The sequence below is a fragment of the Diplotaxodon limnothrissa genome, linkage group LG20, assembly GCF_057381915.1.
Source record: "Diplotaxodon limnothrissa isolate DT_005_m linkage group LG20, D_limnothrissa_male_GT1.1, whole genome shotgun sequence".
In the NCBI taxonomy this organism is placed as follows: Eukaryota; Metazoa; Chordata; class Actinopteri; order Cichliformes; family Cichlidae; genus Diplotaxodon; species Diplotaxodon limnothrissa.
In genome coordinates this window covers 38,875,381-38,882,039 of record NC_140615.1, presented here as the reverse complement: position 1 = coordinate 38,882,039, position 6,659 = coordinate 38,875,381, and positions in this window count along the sequence as shown.

Below are 6,659 nucleotides of genomic sequence, written 5' to 3'. Positions count from 1 at the left end.
GTGTCATTTGTTTCAGTGAGAGCCAGAGAAACCTGAGAAATTCTTAGCTTGGATTTGGAGCAGGTTCATAAAATGGTCATATTAAGCTTTGGTAAAATTACTTTAATCCCCCAAACAATTGCAGTGAGTAATATCAGGAAACCACAGCCACGTGATCAATAAACTACTTCAGCTTCAAAGAGACCCTCACCACCTCACGCTGTTTTAGTCCATCTGAATTTATGCATAAAGTCAATGTAAATTTCCCCGATGAACATTGATAACATCTGAATTCATGCAGATTAAAGTATTTCAACTTTAAGCTACTGCAAAAAATGTCCCATCAGCTGCAGGACGACCTAACTGACTCCATCGCCAGCACTCTTTGGTTCACTTTTAAACAGAGCTCAGAAAACATCCAGTGTGACGGGGCGTGGGGCGGCTGCAGCTGATACACCTGAGCTCAATCAGCTCATCACGCCTCCCCTGCATAAAAGGAGTGGACTGGGTCCAGAGTTATTGTTGTTGCCGCTGAAAAGCTGCATCGCAGGCATGTTTAGACGACAACCAGAAATAAAAGGAAACTGCTGAAAAGTGTTGAAACATGGTTGGATCCATCATGCATCTTTTACATGCAGAAAACAGAAACCCTGGAAGCTTCTATAACTTCCAGCTGTGGGACTAATACAGGCTAAAGGCTGTCTTCTCTTATCACACTGGCTGAGTGGGCTTTCAACTCAAATGAATTCTCACGTTAGGCGTGAGGACGTCATAGCGGTGAGAAAACCATTTAATTCCAGAGTCAGAATCTTTGAGATGGTTTAATTCTATCGAAGTATAAAGTTTTTCTTTCCATGTTTTTGACCTGTCTTTGGGTTTAGCTGAAGAGTCCAACAATGATCTGCTCCTTTTCCTGTATGCTTGGATCGACTGGTTTTCCATTACAATCTGGTACTACCTAACGTGTGTGGCTGTTGTCATAGCAACACGTCTCGCATGTGCGATACAACAAAGGTGGACATCAAGGTGACGATATACCTGCTGCTTGGTCGTGCGGGTCGTTTTTAGCTCCTGAACTGGGTTTCAGGTAGTTTTTAGCATCTAAATCTGAACAGCAGTGGAAAGCGACGCAGAAGCCATAAAGGTGGAACCACAGCTATTAGCATCCTGCAGCTTTAAGATTTCATTGTTCGGCACCCCCATACTCCGGGTTGCGGAGTATGGGGGTGCCTACTGGGGTCAGCGGGGGAGGGGTCACCTGCCCCTCCCTTCCTTCCCACCCCATCTCCAGCTGCCTCCCTCTTCCCGCTCCACCACAACCACCCACACATGCAGGGCCTTGGAGTAGGGGTATGTCACCAGGGTGCAGAGGAGGCTACCCCCCTCTGTCCCCTTCTGGCTGTCTCTGCCTCAATTTTATCCCACAACTTAGACATTCACATTACTCACACTCTCATTACACATACATATAGGATCTTGGGGGTGGGCACGATACACGGAGTCCAAAGTACCATCAGGGTGTACACCCCACCCCTGGCGTCGTTGCCCACCTCTCAATTTTAAATACACGTAGACATTGAGGGCTAGCAGGAGGGACTATGCGCTTACCTGCTGCTCTCTGGCAGGTAGCTCCATGCCCTCCTGGGTTTTAAATGCACCTTAGAACACACATGCATCAACATTACAATGAGCGGGTGGAGGGAGGTTTGGAGTCTTCTCTCATCCCCATTCTCTGCGGCCTGCTGGAGCAGGGGGGCTAGGACTAGGAGGAGGAATTGGCCGTCCAACTGCGGTCTGGAGTGTGGGGCCTCCCTGCTGCTGCGGAGTCGGGGCGGTCTGCCTCCCCCCACCGCAGGGAAAAGGGTAACACCACCTGGGTCTGGGTGCAGTTCCCCCTCCAGGGGCAAGGGCACCTAGACCCGGTTTGTAGAGTACGCTTGGGGAGTGTGATCATGTGTACAGCGTCTCTTTATGTCTGTCTCCACGTTGGTTGAGTGTGGAGTAAGTGCATATGAGAGCATGAGGGTGGGAATGGATGTTTGTATCTGTGTGTGCCTGTATGTCTGTGTCTATATGTCAGGTTGGGTGTCAGGCGCCACCTCTCTGAGGACATCTCAGGCCCTCCAAGGTTTGGAGGCCTATCTCCCCCCACCACCACTTCCCCTACCAGTGGCGGACTCCCTCAGACATCGGTGCGTTGGTGGTTCTTTGTGTCCGGGGATGGGCGTCCAGGTACACACCGGCTCACTCCTTGGCGGCCGCTTATCGGGGCCTGGAGCCTGGGGCTCGTTCGGGCCACTTCGGAGGTGGGGTGCTCCCGGCCTCTCGGCCTGGGGCTCGGTCACTCAGGCACAGCTGGCTGCCGGCGGAGCTCACGGGCGCAACTCCCCCTGGCTTCTGCTCCGCGGCTGCTGAGTGAGCCCTCATCTGGGACTCTCCTCAGCTCTTTCTGGGACAGTGGCGTGGCTGCCCCTCTGTTGGTCTTCCTTGGTCTCTTGTGTTCTGGGGGCCTCTGGATGTCTGGAGTTTTGATCTCCTCCATACCTGCTTCATGCCCTGGAGGACGGGGCTGTGGCCCCCCCACGCCCTCTAGCAGATCATTACATGAAGGAACCTTTTAAAAACAAGCGCGTCCATGCTCACAGGTGTACACACGGGTGATCACACCCACAAACTACACCCTTTTTGGCTCCTACCTCAAAGCACACTGTGTTCTGTTGATCTTATGTGCTGCACAATAATGTTTAATATTTAGTATTTACGGTCATATTCCCATATAGGGCTTTGGAGTTGACGTCACGCCGCAATGCATTGTGGGAGCGCGGCGCCATTTTCGGGGTCTACGATCCAAACAAACTCACTGTTGGAACGGCGACGACGACAAGAAACATGTTTAAAAGCAGCTCAAAAGAAAACGGACGGTATAGAGACCGATTGCGTCCAGAGGCGAAGCAGCGGTATTTGAAAAAAAATAGAGTGCATCGCAAATCTGGACCCATACGACATACGGCAGTGGAGTAAAGACCCAGACGACTTACCGCCACTGTCCTACCCCGATATCTTCACCTATCTTGTTTGTGGAGTAAGCGCTTACACAGCGAACCAGTTTCGTAATTACAAGTCACTGGAGGCGCACATCCAATTTACAAATGGCTGGGTGCAAGATTTGGCTATTTTCAAGCCGCCAAACTCTGAGTACGTCGTCAAAGTAAGTCAGCTGGAGTGCACCGAGTGAAATAGCCATTTTCCACCCCCCACCATAATTAATGTTATACATTTATCAGTAAACTGCTAAAATATCGTTACCATATTATATGCCCATAATTGTAAAGTAGATGCAAATTAACACATTGATAATCGGGCAAATTATTAACGCCAATTTGTGTCCTCCCTGTCTCCTCCTGCGAATCTTTACATAGCACATATGTCTGCAAAGTCACTCCATTTGATGTTTGATCGCAATTTCTATAACTTCCGAGACCACCAACGATGATATTATTCAGCTATAAAGTGTGATGTGAACATATTTAGAACTTACCGGAATGAAAATGTCTTGAGCACACCAGCTGATATCTGGAGACGTAACAGAACTTGATATCAGCTCGTCTCACGGCTGCTATCCAGGCTAGACGCCTTCGTTTGGTAATATCCGATACATGAGCTCCTTCATGTTGCTTCCAGGTTGGGAAAGCATAAAAAGACAATCGAAACTTATTCCCGTGCCGGTCGTAAGATTGAACATTGCAGCCGACCACACAGCAAGTACGAACCATGGCTATGCTTTGGCTCCTTACTTAGACCCCCAAAATGGCGGATCGGGCCAAAATCCTTTCCACGCCCACCCCCGTGACATCACGCTCCAAAGCCCTATATCATTGTGATGTTGTTTATTCTATTACTCTTGTTCTCTTCTGCTTGTTTTCTTTTTTCTTTCTCAGCAGGTGATCCAGGTGATCGATAGATGCATTTTCTTTTTCTTTTTTCTCTGCCCGTTCTGTTGGTTTTTGTCTTTTGCCCTTCTCCCCCGTCCCTCTTCTCAGCTGTTTCTCTTTCCCTCTTTCTTTCTCCCCTTCTTTCCCCCAGTCAAGTCTGTCCCGTATTCAGTAAGTGAAAATAAAATAAACAATAAAAGGTGAATCAAATGGACCATTACGGCAAGGCTGGGATGGTCAATTTGGTAAAGTAAATCCGTTGGGCATCTTTCTTTGCCTTTAGACAACAATTCTGATGCAAAAGAGCCAAACGGGACAGGCAAAAAAAAAAGAAAAAAAAATTTCATTGTTCAGACCCAGAAGATTCATTTATGTTTACACAGTCTATTAGTTTACTTCCTGTTTTATTTTGAAGGTTTGTTGTGTGGTTTTCTTCCCTCCTTTCGTCTTCCTCCTGCTCTTATTAGCGTGTGATTATTATCCTTCCTTCTGATCTTCTCCTTTGGCTCCTTTAGCTTACTGTTCCACCCTCTCTGCGGTCCTCTTTCTAAAAACAATCAAACTGCTGCAGCTTTGGTTTGTCATAAATCAGGAGGCAACGTGACGGTCTGCAGTCAGTGTGAGGTTTCTGTAACTGATTAAACACACTTTAAATGTTTCCCCGTCACTGGAGGCGTTAATATTCACCAGTGAGCTCTGAGCTCAGAGCTGGAAACCCTCAGAGAGGAGGCCGAATGTTGGACAGATGGAGCTCCTGTCTGTGTGTCAGCCTGTCATGGCCACCCCACAGCTCACAGCAGGGGGGGGGCAGTACCAGGCTCCTCAGAGGGGCTCTTTAGCCGTTAATGGACACAGTGTTGAGAGCGCTTTTCTCCTCCTCTCACTGAGGGGGCCCTGCTAAAGATGCTTTCGCCCATTTTACATGGTCGCAGAGGATTCATCATGGCTTCATGGACAGGTCGCCTCGCCCCACATATTCAGGTGGCTGGGCTGCAGGAGGCTTCTGAGAGCCCCAAATACTGGAGCTGATAATTATGGCCTATATTGTGCAGTGACCCGGCCCAATGCACTGAATGCACAGGTGTCATCCTGCTCATCGTCACATAACAAGGTGTATGTAAACAAGCCCACACAGGCAGCAGACTGCAGCTGAAGTACAGTTTATTAGAGGGTTATAGAGGCTGCAGTGCACACATCTGGGGCTTTATGCATTAGCAGCAACGATTTCTGGCACAACTTCAGCTACTTCCAAGGTGCATGGAGAGGATGAAAGAATTCACAATGCAAGAACTCCAGCAACACTTAAGGGAAGATGAACAACTTTAATAATTGACCAACGCGTTTCAGTTTGTGGCTGTTACGGGTTCGGAAAAGTTCAGTCAAACAATGGTTTATTGAGTACACGCGTGGGAAGATGTATACTGCAACACCAGCATCGATCTTCCCCGAACAGCTCAATTCAGAATGGTTTCATTCATCAGGGTTACGCCCCTTCATGCGTCACAAATGAACATGATATGCATCAGACAGTTACAGTAAATGGTCAATCTTAAACCCCTAAAATTAGACAAAGAAGTTCCTTTTTCTATCACACCTTCCAAACAAGGCAATAAGTTGCAAGCCTAAATGGTCCCTGAGGGCTTGTCCTTTTCTTGACTTGTCTTCTGTCACCTGTTACAGGAAACAGAAAAAAATTCAAATTAACCAATCAAAACTTCATAGATAGATCAGCTGACATATAACAGGTAGGTATTGGTTAATTGGTTAATAGTAAATACTGGACTAGATCATTAATGATGAGGGCAAGGGGAGGAGACATGACCCCCACCTATCTCAAAAAAACACATGCGCGAAATACATAATAATACTATGACTGTACAAAAGAAAAGGGGGGGGGGGGGGGGGGACAAAGGGCAGTATTTAATAATAAAAGGAGGTTGGGCCAGCAGTTGAATTAAAAACAAGAGGACATCATCACATGGGAACATATTTGTTAAAAGGTCCTAATTTATGTCTCTAAAATGTAGACTTAAGATGAGATGTAGATGCTACTCCTTCTTTGGCTGAAAAAATAAATACAATTAATTAAATAAACATTACCCGTGTGAGAACAATTTAACTGATAAAATTAGAATAAAAACATAAAAAATAAAAAAGGTTCAGTTCACAAAAACTCATTGATAGAAAAGTCCTCATTCATACCTCTGGGGTGCAGACTCTTAAAGTGGAGCATGCAAAATGCTTCTCTTTTTGTCTGGATAAAATTAATATGACCACCTCTTTGGTTTAGTTTAATGGCTTCAATGCCTAGAAAAAATAATGGGGAATATGGATGTTTATCATTGAAGCGTCTTGCAACAGGGCTGGTTCGATCACTCCTCTTGATCGAACTTTTGTGTTCATTAATTCGATCTTTCAGCGGGCGCGATGTTTCTCCTGTGTATATTTTATTGCACGGGCACTGTATCATGTAGATTACATTTTTTTTTGTGATTAATATTTTATTGTACTTTTAGAACACTACAGTCCACTGCGGAGACAGATTACATCACATAAAAAAACATCAGCATAGCAGCAGAACAGTAGAGAATACCAAACCAAAATGAGGGGGGCAAACAAAGCAAGAGATAAACAAAAGCATGAAAAAAAAACAACAACAACAAACAAAAAAAAAAAAAACAAAAAAAAAAAAAACACGAAAGGAACAAAACAAAAACAGCCAGCCTTTGACTATGTGGGTCTTACTGC